The sequence below is a fragment of the Protopterus annectens genome, chromosome 4.part0 (assembly GCF_019279795.1).
Source record: "Protopterus annectens isolate FY-2018-M chromosome 4.part0, PAN1.0, whole genome shotgun sequence".
NCBI classification, from domain to species: domain Eukaryota; kingdom Metazoa; phylum Chordata; order Ceratodontiformes; family Protopteridae; genus Protopterus; species Protopterus annectens.
Window position 1 is genome coordinate 1,951,165,117 of NC_056733.1, and position 15,594 is coordinate 1,951,180,710.

A 15,594-nucleotide genomic window follows, 5' to 3' on the forward strand; every position below is an offset into this window, starting at 1 on the left:
TAACAACTAAATGTAAATGGTGTGCAGTCACAGAAGCATTACCTGATGGGGAGAAACTCTGCAAAAGTAGTGGATACATGCACACAGACGATCCGGCAGAGGTATAGCCGTACGTGATGTGTGCTCATCTAAAGGAAAAGTCGCTATTGTCCAGAGAGTGGTAGAGGATGTCATGGCGTCAACAACGTTAGGTAGTGCCTCGCATCTACCCAGTAGAAAAGCACTGGTCCAACAGGTGTATAGAATGCGTAGAACACACACAACTATTTGCCAATGTGAAAGACCTACTCTTGAAAGTATTGACATATCAGATTTCCCGTTAAAGGAGGGTGAATTCATCTCCAAGTGACACATAGACACAGCAGGTGGTTTGACTGTACTGGTAATTACTACTGTGAAGAATCTCCAAGACCTAAGGTGGTGTATAATCTGACTCATGGATGGTACCTTCTTCTTTAAAGGTATAATCTGCCGCCAATTGTACAGCTTACATGGCTTCCTACAGCATGGCACCCATACGAGGACAGTACCTTTGGTATACACCTTAATGAGTAAGAAATCATTGAAGACCTACAATGTAATGTGGCACTGTATCTTATCCCTAATGGCTGAAAATAACGTTGTCAATGTGGCAAAGTATGTTCTTTGTGATTTTGAAATCACTGCCATCAAGAGTTTAAGAATGAACCTAAATGGTGTAGTGCCAAAAGGTTGTTTCTTCCATTTCAGCCAGAATATCTGGCAAAAGTTGCAAAGTCTGGGCTTGGCAGGGTTGTATAACAAGGGTCAACGGTTTCAAACTGACATGAAATGTCTAATAGCGCTTGCCTTCCTGAATGAGGAGGAGGCATTTCCTGCATATCAGATCTTAAAACAGGCATTCTCCCCTGAAGGACAACCATTGTTGAAGTACTTCACTGATTGGTACCTCCGAGGGAACCTAGGAAATTTTCAACACGAACCTCAGCTTTCATGCGATTTCCACCCTTATTTCCCAAAGAGTTTTGGAATGTTTGCCAGCTGAATCTTGAGTGCTTGCCTCATACGCAAAACAGTATTGAAGGGTGGCATCACCATTTAAAGTGTTTGCTAGGGGCTCATGCTACTGATCTGAATGTGCTGCTGTTAACTCTATGTCGGGAACAGAATAGGTTTGACAAATTGTGGCTCCATATGTGTGCGGGCTGTCTACCGTCCCCCAAGAGACGGAAACTGTTGGCACGTGAAAACAAGTTTAGAGCAATATTGCGGGGTAAGTACTCATATGACACTCTGACATTCCTGAAAGCAATAGATACAATTTTGAAGTTGTGATGTCACATTCAGAGTGGAAGGCGTTTTGATTTGTTTTGCTACACTGTGCACAGATGGTTTGCTACTTTTACCTTGCTGGAATGCTATATGTGATTTGGATATTTGGACATGTTGGGGTACACAGTTTTGGCAGATGGAGTTTGTGTTATGTGGCTGGTTTGTGTGCTGACCATTGGTATTCCATTGTTTTTCACTCCTTGGCATTGGTACTGTCATATTTTTAGTTGAGGTTATGTTTATGTGTTTTCTGAGGATTTGTTCCCTCGTCTTGATGTTTTTCGATATTATGGAAATGCGTCTTAGTTATGTGGTGCTTTCGGGTGCATTTTCGCTGTTCTGATAGTATGACTCGACGTTCTGCAGTTCAGTGTTCTGTGTTTTCGCTTTTCTGTGCAACCGACGTTATGGTCTCGATGTTCCAAGGTTCGATGTTATGATCACTCGATCATTTAACATGTAACCATATATATATATATAAATAAATATATATATATATATATATATATATATATATATATATCTATATTTATATATATACATATATATGGGAGCACTACTAAATCTCAAACTTTTGAAATCTCGAATTTCAAAAGCTCGAGACCTTGTAGCTGAAACCCCACAGTACCGAAAAAACAGAAGTGCGAAATTCAAAATCCCGATGTTAAAGGATTTTGAGTTAACGCTTCTGGTGTTGTGGTACAGGTAAGTATGTGTGTGTAAGTGTGTTTGTGAGGGTCTTTAGTGTGTGTAAGTGTGTGTTGTGACTGTGGTGTGTGTGTGTTTGTGTGTGTGTGTGTGTGTGTGTGTGTGTGTGTGTGTGTGTGTGTGTGTGTGTGTGTGTGTGGCTGCAATGTGTGGGTGTGAGTTTGCCTTGAATGTATGTTTGTGCGATCTCTGACTTAGAATATTAAAGTAGGGTGGGTGTGGGGGGCACAGCCCCCCGCATGGGGGGGTGCAGGAGAAGCCCCCCTGCTTATCTTTAGTGTAGGGTGGTTTGTTTGGTTATGGGGGGAGTCTGTGTATATGTTTGTGTGTATGCTGTATGTATGTAGTACTTTCGCAATTTTGAATTTCGCGCTTTTAACATTTCGGTAATGTGGGGTTTAGGGCTTATAGTCTCAGTATTTTGGGCTTCAGGATTGTGTACTTTCAGGATTCAGTAGTGAATCCATATAAATATATATATATATATATATATATATATATATATATATATATATATATAAAAGAATTTGTTGAAGGCCTTTTTTTAAGGGATAACAAAGGTAAATTCATAGTTCTCTACAGCTATACTGAATCTACTTTTAATCTATATTCCTGCAGCGGCAATGTTAATGAAACCTTCCTTAGGATTATTGGATCACAGGTTACTAGGGTATCAACCCAGAGATCATTTTAAGCCTAGCCCTTTCATCTCAATGTGATACCATAGAAATTCTAGTCAATACCCAAGATTGCATTTAGTGAAGATTGCCCATGTTCAAGAGGATTGTGGGCACTATCCCTGGTAAGAATTTATAGGGCACCATCCATTTGTCCAGGTTACTCTTGAACAGCGTCATAGAGGTGCTCTGTTTCACATGAATTGGTAGCCTGTTCCAAAGTTTATGGGAGATAAATCTGTCCCTTCTGCATGTCCTATTTAAGTTACAGGCAATGTTTAGGGCCCTGAAATGGGTAGCCCTAGTCCTGTTTGATTTATGGGTATGCAGCAAATTCATTAGAGTTGGGTCTTGGATTGCTCTGTAGGCCAGGCATTAGTCTTCCCTAAGAAGTGCATACAATATGGAGTATAGTTACAGGGACTTTAGTCAGTCTGTGTAAGGTACATGCAGAAGCCCCTTGATCTTCTTTATTAGAAACCTCTAAGGCCTCTTTAATTGCTACAGGTGCTTAGCCTGGTATATGCCAAATGAGGCGTTATATTCAATTATGGATCAGATAAGTGCCAAGTAAATGGGGGTTATGACTTCTTTTGCTCTCATGACAATGCCTTTACTACCTTAGCAAACATCTTGATCATCCATTGCATGCTAGTCTTCAATATAGTGCCCCTCTATAAAAGAAACAATCAGGTCACCTGCAAAAGTAAATATGAATTACAGATGTGCAGCAAAATTAATTACTGCATTAAGATGGCATGAGCAGACTGACGTCAAAGTCACTTGTCACTGAAACATTAACACTGCTCATAGTTTCTGTATAATGCTAATAAATCTTTCCCTGACAATCTTCTTAATTAGCACATTGTCAGATCTGATCTTCACCTGCAGAGCCTTCTCTGAATATGTCAGTTAAGAGATATTGCCAAATACAGAGAGAGCTTACTCAAAGTTTACCTTGCCAAAACTTGTATATCAATGCCATCTGAGATGAACCACACAAAGTACCAGCCAAATTTTAAGAAAAAGACCCAAATCTTGTTCTTCAAAAACTGGTAATTTAACTGTAGGTCAAGAATAACAGATTCTCAGATTTTCTTATAGTATTCTATATATGCAAATCATTGATTACAATTCTTTGAATTTATTTAATTTGCTAGTGACTTAATTATTCATACTATGTCCTCTTTTCTGTATTTGTAATATGCTAACAGTAATTATGAGTTGACTGTGCTACAGTATGCATTTGCTTATTACTGTAGGTCTTATTGTATTTCTCTGTGATATTTCATACTAAAACATGGTCTGCCATATTTTCTTATGTATAATATATGCTATGTATATTTCTTTTATTTCCATGCTAAATATGATCTATCTATTTATCTATCTATCTATCTATCTATCTATCTATCTATCTATCTATCTATCTATCTATCTTTTGTTAACCTGGTGAGTCTGACTAGTCTAGTGCCTTTTTTCAAGTGATGGCTAAGGTGATATTTACACTAATAAGGGCAATTTGTCCAGGGCATTCTTGAATTTCTTTTCTTTCCAGTAGATTTTGAAGACCTATGGACCTCTTCTGAAAATTGGACTTTGCTCAGTTAGACCGCCTCTGAAAATTGGATTTTCCTTAGTTAGACATCCTTATCTACAATAAAATTAAACACATACCCTGGGATTCCTGAAGCTTGCGCCAGGTGCAGGCATAGCATTGGCAATCTAGCACCAAATATGGCCACCAAGCGATTCAGGTACAAGCTGTTTCCACGTGCACTACCCGCGTACGCTACGCCCGCACAGCTCCCGACGCCTTTATGCTAATCACCCCATGCGCAGCAGTGTAGCATGCAAATGAAGGTATATAGTGATTCAGGAAGTGGTGCAGGCATAGTGTAAGCATGCAGAAATGTAAACCGAAAAAAATGGTTTACATTTTGCAAACATAAAATTGGAGCCATGACAGCGGACCAAACACATGTATTATACTGTTAATATATGCCAATGGCTAAATATATAGCCATTGGCATAAAACAACATGCAGAAAATATGAAAAAGAACATTTAATATTATGCCCACATTAACGCAAAGTAAAAACGTAGGGGATCGCAAGGAATATATAAAAATATAGAATAAAACTGCAATGAAACACATATCACAATTTCCCCATAATAGTCAATGGCAGGCATGCTATACCATACTCATGGCGCAAGGGTTGCTAAGGGCAGTGACAGTGTTATGCGCAGTAGCTAGAAATTAGTAGGCAATGCCATGCAAATGAGAGGAGTAATAGTGAATCGCAGCTTTCCTGCTGGTGTAAGGATGCACAAAACAGCGTAGCGTTATAACACCAAAGTGAGCCCTTGAGATAAAATGACATAAAGAGACGGGTGTGATGCCACTGCTGTAAGCACATTAGAGCATTGCTAACCCAGTTTGCCTGTTGCTAAGCAAAGCTGCAGGATAGGGGTGTGTTGAAGTAGCCATAGCTTTGCTTAGCTGAGAGCACACAAGGTAACCGAATGTGCATGTGAACGTGGATGAAAACGCACTGTAAACCCGGTAAATGGCTGTGTGCAGCGTGCACCAGAGCGGAAACAGGAAGGATACGAGAAAAAGATAAGAAAATGCTGCAGCATGGAAATAGGAGTACACATGAGTAATTAACACCTAGGAATACACAGTGGGCCATTGACAACAGCTAACAAGGCTGCTATCAGCTACCTGCAGAACAGGAAAGGGGAAGTGCCGTACTGCAAAGAAAACAGAACTGTCACAGCAGAACAAAGCAAAATTGCAGTAGATCAGCTACATAACACATTTTGCAAGACATTCCTAGGTAGTGGAAGTACAAAACAAGAAAGCTGGCAGTGGATGCATGCCTGTCAATGGGAGGGGATTCGGGTTGAAAAGTGAATTAAAGAGCAACAGATAAATCACAGCAGGCCCCACAATTGCAGTACTCACTGTAAAACCCATAATTAAGATACCCTGCAGCTGGTATTGCACATATACACCCAATAACTTCAGCAGCATCCATAGCACAATAGTATAAAGTGTGAAAGCACCTCACACACACTTGTGTTTTCCCATACATTCTGCACCATCGTTGTAAACAGACGGGGAACTTTTAATATGCACATATTAGGGGCTGCAATAGCTTTGATTCACCAGCATGTGTTGGGGAATGAAGGTGGTGTGGAGGATGATGCTGACAACCACCTCAGGCACCAGAAGAGGAGAAGAGTGTTCAGACCCAGGGTATCCTACCAGGGGCTAAATGTTCTGTGATAGTAGAGCATTACTGGGTGGACCGGGACACCATACATCAACTTGTTGAGCCGTTACAGCCATGCCTCAGAGCCAGAAATAACAGAGGGGAACCCATCCCAGTGGACACAAAGGTATGTGTAAGCTTCAGATACTAGCCACAGGTACCTTTCAAAGGCCAACTGTGGATATCCTGGGGGTCTCACAGGCATCAGCATCCAGGGTACTCCATCAGTTCCTGGATGCCATGTTACCACATACTTTATTCAGGGGTTATTACTACTGTATTGCTGGATTCATGACACTTTCTCACACTCTCTCACTTGTTTTCATTTTACTATTCAGGATGGTACTTACTTCTAGGCTTTATTGACATGTTTTACCTGTAGTTATTACAATCCTTTCCAGCAGTCTCACTTCTGTCATGTTTCAGTATTTCAACAGGGATATATTTCACACATGTGATTTCATCATCTTCTGCAGCTATACTTTTCAGCCTGCTGCAGGTTGTGTACTATTTTCTTACAGGTAGGGCATTTTTATTTCAGAATTTATGTCAGACATTTTCATTGTTCTGTTTGGCTTACAGGCTGAAACACACTTTTGTAATCAAGCAATACTTGCAGACACTTTCACACTGTTACTTGCACATTTTATTCCTTAGTGACTACACTGCACTCTTTTGCTGACTGTCATACTTTTATATTTCTTTACAGTTACTGGTAGTGGATTACTGACCTGCCTGGTGGCGCAACCGCACCAGCCTATCGCCATAGGCTCTGTGGTTCGCAGAACGGACACCTGCAGCTGTAATATAAATGAAGTAATATTGGAATACACATCTCCATAATATCAGCTAGTTTAATTTCTTACATACATAATTAAATGTGACTTACTCAGTAGTGGGGCATTGGGCATTTGCCGGGCCTCCTGGATCCAAAGGTTCAGTTGGTCCTGCTTGCATCTCTTCAGGTCCACATGGTGGTGATGGACCTGCTCACCAGTCCTTGGAATCCCTGTGGCACTGGTGAGATCATGAGCCAACCGGTCCCACGCCTCAGCTCTGTATGTTCCCCAGAGGACCTGGCCCTGCATGAGTTGGGCCTCATGATTGTGGACTAGGAGCCAGACCATGTACCTGGACTCCTCAATGCCCCACCTCTGTGCTCAAAAGTAACTACCCTCTCCTACTCCTGTCATTCTGCCTGCAGTTCAGTTCTACAATCGTTTATGCTGTGTATTTCCACCTATGGGGCTTATATAGTCCGTTTTTCCCGCACATATCTGTGATTGGCCATTTTGGAATTGTATCAACTTCAGTAAACCTGCATTGTCATGCTCCAGTTTGTATTCATTCCTATATATTAGCTATTATTGCATTTATAGGTACTGCTGTCATGGCTTAGTGGTTTGGTACCTTGACTATGGTGTATAGTGTCCTGGGTTCGAACCTGGCCACTACTTTTTATTTTTCATGACTGTCTAGACATGCTGAGGGGTGTGTCTGTGTAAAGGCAGTTTTGATACGGCTTGCTCAACGTTGCCCGTCTGTTAGCTTGTTTGTGCGGTGCGCAGCTCCGCGCAAACGGGGCACGCTGGTTTAAGCCTCATTTGGCTATCGGCACGCATATTGCACTCAGCTCAGCTAGGGGCACTTAGATTCAGCATGTTAAACCACTTCTCAGCTACGGGCACTCATTTTGCACCAGTTAAACCACTGCTCACGTACGGGCAGATGCACTCACCCTGTTAAACTGTAGCTCAGCTATGGGCACATCTGGCATTTTTTATTCTTTTGTTACCTCACATTTCTTCAAAATAAATGGACTATTTCATTACATTTTACATAAATTGTGATTTTATATGTGTACATATTTGTCAGGGACTTGCTTCGTGCTTATTTTACTAAAAAAAAAAATTGATGTTGTGGGGGCTCGAACCATGGATGGCTGCTCTTCAGCCGACGTCTCAAACGCTACGCTATTACTTCTTGGCTTACTTTGCATATTTAGTTCTTATATGCTTTCCCACTGACTGCTAACTGTGGCTGCGCTACGGGCACGCCCGCGCAAATGAGCGCACTCACGGTTAAACATTTTTACAATTTAAAAAAATATATAACATGTTTATTTATATATTTTCTGTTCAGAGTCTGTGGGGGCATGTGTTGTGTTGTGTTTATTCACATTTCCGTGGACTCTGTTGTGGGTGTTTACTTTGGGCGCTTTTACTCTTCTGGGGGCGTGTCCTCTTACAGGGCTCGGCCTACGGGCACACCCCCTACTGTCTTACATGGACCGTGTTAGCCTTAGGTGTGATTCAGCATGCTCTCATGAATATGCAAAGCATGCTGACATCACTCCGTTTAACTGCAGCCTCCGTGTAAGAGTTATAACTCTTACACGGAGGCTTCGTGAATCCTGCCCTATGTCTTTCTGTACATAACACACTGTAGTCAGTGGGTGTAGCAATTTATGCTACTTTTGTCTTCTTTTCATGGACTACTATATCTGGTTTTCTCACATCCATTTCTAGAACTGTTGGTAGTGGGCGATCCCATGTGATATAAACTTCATCATTTTCTATGATGCTTTGTGGGTCATGTTTCCAATGTTTTAGAGCCACTTCAATACCATAATGTTTGCACAATCCCCAGTGCAACTGTCCTGCCACATTATTATGCCTTTCCATATAAAATCCTTCTGGAATTAATATATCAAAACCAGTTACAAGATGTGTGACTGTTTCCAGTTTCCATTTCTGTTTTACAAAACCTACATTTATCCATTTCTCCCACATGTTCAATGGACTTTGTAAACTAACATGTATGTAGTCCACTATCTTGAGCCACCAATGTTAACATTTCATCTTTTGTTTTAAATTCACCGCTCCTTAAACATTCCTGCATTCACTCCCATTCAACATAAGGTTGTTCCAAGAGTTTCCTATACTTGCAGCTATATTAATGCATTTTCCACATTTCTTCCCTTCTCATCTGATCCTTTACCTTATATTCTTTCTTTTGTTTTTTGGCATGTTCAGTTGCTGCCTGATTTTTATCTACTTCTGGTTTGATATCCATTCCCACTTGATGCCATAGCTACTCCATCTTGGATTGGTTGATTAGAATACAATTCAGCTGCTTATGCTGTAAATAGCATGCCACAATGTTTGCCATGTTTGGCTCTACACGGAGTGTAGAGCTGCTTACTGAATACAAAATGGTGAGCTATCATGTGACCATCGCAATTTTAGTAGACCATGTAGGCCTTATTGAATCCACACTATTAGTTCTATCTCTTTTGCTATGTCTGCTAAAGACATCAATAGTGTGCAAACTGTAAAATCTGATAATGTTGAATGTGCTATAATCTTTTATGAACACTTTCTCTTCAACAGATTTATAAACTTAAAGAATTAACAATTTTATGAGTTCTAGTTGCACTAGTGTTTTCTATAGCCATAATACAAGTAAATTACCATCAAGTATTAAATGACCTTTTGAAATATCTAGTAATAACTTTAGGATTACATTGGCTTTTTCAACTGTAACATAATAATTGAATAAATATTATCTTATGTATGTAAGTTCCTTTAATATTCATACATAACCATTAAAAATAGCAATTATTCTTGGTATGAGCAAATTGTTCCTTCTCAATATTGCAATATGATTTTTATGAATATATAAAATAATGAAGATGCAAACAAATATAATAATTTCTATTTAATCTGGAGGCATTTATTTTCTCTAGTAAAGGTTTTAAAGACAGATCATTTTATGTTATTGATTCTAATAAAAATGTAATATACGTACAGAAATATAATATATATACAGAAAGACCTAAAGTCATAATATAAAATACATTTCTTTTTGGGACTACTTACCTTTTCGGATTTCAAGAAATCTGTAATGACATTCAAAACTTTTCAGCTTAAGTACACTGACTGAAATGTAAACATGTTAAAACATAAACACAAACTATAAACAAAATCAGAAGAAATTAAAAAAAAAAAACAAATTACAGACTTTATACAGCTAAAGTAGTAATAATCATTTTTCTCATTATAAGATACGTTAGACAAGTTAGAAAAAAATCAGCTTTTACCACTAAAGTGATTTATTTATTTATTTGTTTTTTTTTTATTTATTTATTTATTTATTTATTTAAATTTGTTGACCGGGAGTGTCCGACTGGACATAGGTCCATTTTCAGCGGAGGCCCGGGAAGAAAAGCTCCACAATAAAATAAACAGACAGTAGTTACATTGGATTACATAGCAATTAACAATTTAACATAGCAATTACTTACAACATATTTACAGATGAAGAACATAGTACATCAGTAGACAACTAGAATCTTTATCTGAGAAGTACATAACAGACATTAACAAATGTTACAATGAGAAGTTCCTGCTGTATAATAAGTGCTAGGCTTATGAGCATCTGAGCTTGCTATAATCAAGGTAGTTAGTGGAGTGGAAAGAAAGGTAGTAGTTGGATGGGGTGGATGATATTAGAGTGGGAGTTGCAAGGGCATAGCTAGCATGTTTTTAGGTGCACTTTTAGTAAAGTTTTGAAGTGGGTGCATGATGGTATGGAGGTAATTGTGGGTGGGAGTGAGTAACATAATTTGGCTATGGCGCAAGAGAATAGTGCTTCACCAGCAGAGTTATTGGCTTTAGTGATCTGCAAGTGATTATTGTTGCTGGATCTTAGTGGTCTGGTGGTGTGATAGGGTTGGAGTAGATTCTGGGGGGATGGGACGTTTAGTGGATGGTTTACTAGTTTGTGGGCGAGTGAGAGTTGATATCACTGAAGGAGGTGAAGGAGTTCAAGCCAGCCCAGTTCAGCAAGTGAGAGACAGTGGTGACTATGGTAGGATGCCAATGTGGCGAATTTGGCGATTTTGTTGTAGCAGGTCTCTAGCTTGTTTAGATCACATTGCCTTAGGTTGGTATATATTGGAGAGGCATAAAGTAGGGTGGAGATAAGGTGGGAATTTGTATTGAAATCTTTGCTGCTTTGGTGAGAAATTGCTTATTTCTGTATAACGCTCCTAATTTTTTGTGGACTTTTTTTATGGTCATGGATATGTGAATGTCAAATTTTAGTTTATTGTCTATTTTCACTCCTAGCAATTTGGTGTGTTCAGTTGGGTATATAGTGGTGTTGTCTTTTGCTGTGATGTTAAAGTGAGAGTTGTTTTGAGTATGTTTGGTGGGTTGGAAGATGAGTAGTTTAGTTTTGTTTGGGTTGAGTATTAATTGGGCATCAGATAACCATGTTTCAACAGAGGAAAAGGCTTCCTGTGTGACTTTTTGCAGTTTTGGTAGGGACTGGGCTGAGCAGGTGATGGTCGAGTCATCTGCATATTGTATGAGTGTGCCATGTTTGGTGGCAGAGGCTAGATTATTGGTGTAAACAGAGAAGAGTAGGGGTCCAAGGATGGATCCTTGTGCAACCCCTATGGAGACAGGTAGTTGGGGAGATATGTCATTCTGCCATACAACGGATTGTTGGCGGTCAGACAGGTAAGTCTGAAACTAGTTGGTGACTGATTGTGAGAAAGGTAGGTTACTGAGGACAGAGATAAGTTGTTTGTGTGGGACCATGTCAAATGCTTTAGATAGGTCTATGAAAGTAGCAGAGGAGAGATAGCCATTGTTTTTATGCTGAAGGATAGTGTTAGTAAAGGAGAGTAAGGTAGTGGTGGTGCTATGGTTTGATCAAAAACCATGCTGAGTACTGGAAAGGAGGTTGTTAGTAAGGAGGTAGTCTGAGACCTGAGAGTGTATGCATCTCTCTAGTATTTTGGAGAGTGGAGAGAGAATAGTTATGGGGCAGTAATTGGTTAGTTCTGCGGAGGGTCCACCTTTGTGGAGGGGAATTATATGTGATACTTTCCACAGTGTGGGAACGTAACTTTCTGACAGAGATCGGTTAATTAAGATGGATACTGGGTAGGCCAGAGCATCAGCTGCGATTTGTAGGTTTTCACTTGGGAGGTTGTCTGCTGCTAATTTGGTGGGTTTAAGTTTAGCTAAGAGTTTTTTTATGTTGGAGGTAGATACAGGAGAAGAAGAGAAGGCAGTGGGCAGATTACTATTTGAAGGTGTGGGTTGGAGGGGAGGGGGGTTGTGTTGTTTAGCTAGTGATAGTATGGTTTGGGTGAAGTGTGTGTTGAATGAGGTAGCAATATTTTCTGAGGAGTGAGGGATGTTAGGAGGAGGGGTACTGACTTTACCTGGGTGGAGGATGGAGTTTATGGAGGACCAGAATTGTTTGGGGCTGTGTTGTGAGGAGTCTAGGGAAGACTGGTAGTATTGGAATTTGTCCTGTTTTATTAGCTTTTTGACTCTATTGCGTAGTTCTAGAAATTTCTGTCTAGCTGAGGGGGTTTTGGTTTTGCGCCACTGCACCCAGGCTTTATCCCTGTTTTTCATTTCTGACTTAATGGTTTTCTGTAGCCATGGGGAGGGTTGTGCTTTGGTTCTGGAAAATCTTATGGGGGCATGGTAATTAAGGATGTTCAGGAAGGTAGTATTAAAAAATTAAACTACGTCATCTAGACTGAAGTACTTTAGAGTGATTCCTAGTTATGACAAATAGAAGAACCTAATATGGCTACCTACATAACTAATATGGTTGCTATTTAACCTGAATGTATACTCTAAAATTCTTCTTCAAAAATGAATCGGGATAATTTGTTCCATAACATTATTACAACATTTATAAATATAAAAATAAGCAATAAATGATATCAGTAAGTGATATTTCACTTTTGCTAAAGCAACCTTCAATATTAATATTATAATATTCTAATAATTAACAATAAGTTCCATATAACACCCCCAAATTAATTTTGCTTGTTTAATGTGGGCATACTAATAATAATAATTAAATAAATCAATAAATAAATAAATAAATAAATAAATCATTTTATCTATCTTCAAGGAAAGGCAAAATGAGCAATTTCCCTTGTTTTTGGCCTTTCTTACTGCAGTTTCTTTATATGTTTCACATTCTTCTTTTTTCTACATAACATATTTGTCGTCTTTCTTTAAATTGGTATTTTTCTTATATGTTAAAGAGAATAACAACATGCCCTATTTTTGTGAATTATTTTATGATATGTATCAACCATGTGGCTACAGGAATTATTTCAACAGAAATTAAGATATAATAAGGAAATATCCAATAAGTTCCATATAACACCCCCAAATTCATTTTGCTTGTTTAATGTAGGCATACTAAAACCTTTATATTGCAGCACTATGACATAACTGAAAAGTGGTCTAAAGACAAGATAGTTGTGCATTAGCTGACATACTAGGACTGCTCTAAATAGTACAAGTTTATACCTTTGTGTATCTTTGCCCTAAGCAACACAATTTCATCTCAAATGTATTCTTATCCTAAAGTTTTAATAAGGAAAGCTATTTTTGCTCTACAAATCTACAGTATTGTTTTCAAAATTCTAAATTGCTAATCGTGCTGAAATGATATTTACTAACTGGAAGGTAAGGAAGAAAATTCACAGAGAAGGGAAAGATGAGGTTACAAGTAAACACAAAACACACATGCATTTCACATAAAGTTTCCTAAATACAATATTATAAGTCATTAAGCTTATTCTCCATTCTGTATCAGTTATGATATCAGGAATGAAACAGTTCCACTAATGGATGTAAAGAAAGTTAAAGCAACATGACTAATTAAATCTTCTTCTTCTTTCAGCTTAGGGGTTGCCACAGCGGATCATCTGTTTTCATATTTTCCTGTCCTCTGCATCTTGCTCTGTCACACCAACCACTTGCATGTCCTCTCTAAGAGGAAGGCCTTATCTTAGGCCTTCCTCTTTCCTCTTACCTGGCAGCTTCATCCTTAGCATCCTTTTCCCAATATACCCAGCATCCCTCCTCAGCACATGGCCAAATGAACAGAATTTCACCTCTCTGGCTTTGTCTCCAAACTGTCCAACCTGGGCTGACCTTCTAATATACTTATTCCTAATCCTGTCTACCCTCGTCACACCCAGTGCAAATCTTAACATCTTTAACTCTGCCACATCCAGCTCTGACTCCTGCCTTTTTGTCAATGCCACTGTCTCCAACCCATATAACATAGCTGGTCTCACTACTCTTTTGTAGACCTTCCCTTTCACTCTTACTGGTACTCTGTCACAAAAAACTCCTGACACTCTTCTCCACCCACTCCACCATGCCTGTACTCTGTTCTTCACCTCTCTTCTACACTCGCCATTACTCTGAACTGTTGATCCCAAGTATTTAAACTCATCCACCTTCACCAACTCTATTCCCTGCATCCTCACCATTCCTCTATCCTCCCTTTCATTCACACACATATATTCCATCTTAGTCTGGCTGACCTTCATTCCCCTCCTCTCTAGGGCATATCTCCACCTCTCCAGGGTCTCCTCAACCTGTTTCCTACTCTCACTACATATCACAATGTCATCTGCAAACATCATAGTCCACGGGGTCTCCTGTCTGATCTCATCTGTCAACCTGTCCATCACCAGTGCAAATAAGAAAGGGCTCAGAGCTGATCCTTGATGTAATCCCACCTCCACCTTAAACACATCTGACACTCCCACTGCAGATCTCATCGCTGTCACACTACCCTTGTACATATCCTGTACCACTCTTACATACTTCTCTGCCGCTCCCGACTTCCTCCTACAATACCACAACTCCTCTCTAGGCACCCTGTCATATGCTTTCTCTAAGTCCACAAAGACACAATCAAATCCTTCTGACCTTCTCTGCACTTTCCATTAACACTCTCAGAGCAAGCATCGCAGCTGTAGTGCTCTTTCCTGGCATGAAACCATACTGTTGATCACTAATCATCACGTCCCTTCTTAACCTAGCTTCCACTACACTTTCCCATAATTTCATGCTATGCCTGATCAGTTTTATCCCTCTGTAGTTACTACAGCTCTGCACATCACCCTTATTCTTAAAAATCGGTACCAAAACACTTTTTCTCCACTCCTCAGGCATCCTCTCACTTTCCAAGATTTCATTAAACAGTCTGGTTAAAAATTCCATTGCAATTTCTCCTAAACACCTCCAAGCTTCCACAGCTATGTCATCTGGATCAACAGGCTTTCCATTTTTCATCCTCTTCATAGTTATCCTTACTTCCACCTTGCTAATCCATTGCACTTCCTGATTCACTATCCCCACATCATCCAGCCTTCTCTCTCCCTCATTCTCTTCATTCATCAGCCCCTCAGAGTACTCCTTCCATCTGTTCAACACATTCTCCTTGCTAGTGAGTACGTTTCCCTCATTATCCTTTATCACCCTTACCGGCTGCACATCGTTCCTAGGTCGGTCCCCCTGTCTAGCCAATTGGTACAGGTCCTTTTCTCCCTCCTTCTTGCAAATTAACAACAACAACAACAAAAGAATCAGAATAAGCTATGCTATCTGTATTAATGAAACTGTTGTTGAAGTAGTTTTCTAAAGCTAACATTTGAAATAAAAAGTTGGAACAAGGCTATCAAGAGTATCATTTTACTTAAATATTGTGTTGGCAGGTTAGTTCCCATGTTATAACAAATACAAGTTTAACAAGTTGAAGTTTCAACTGCTT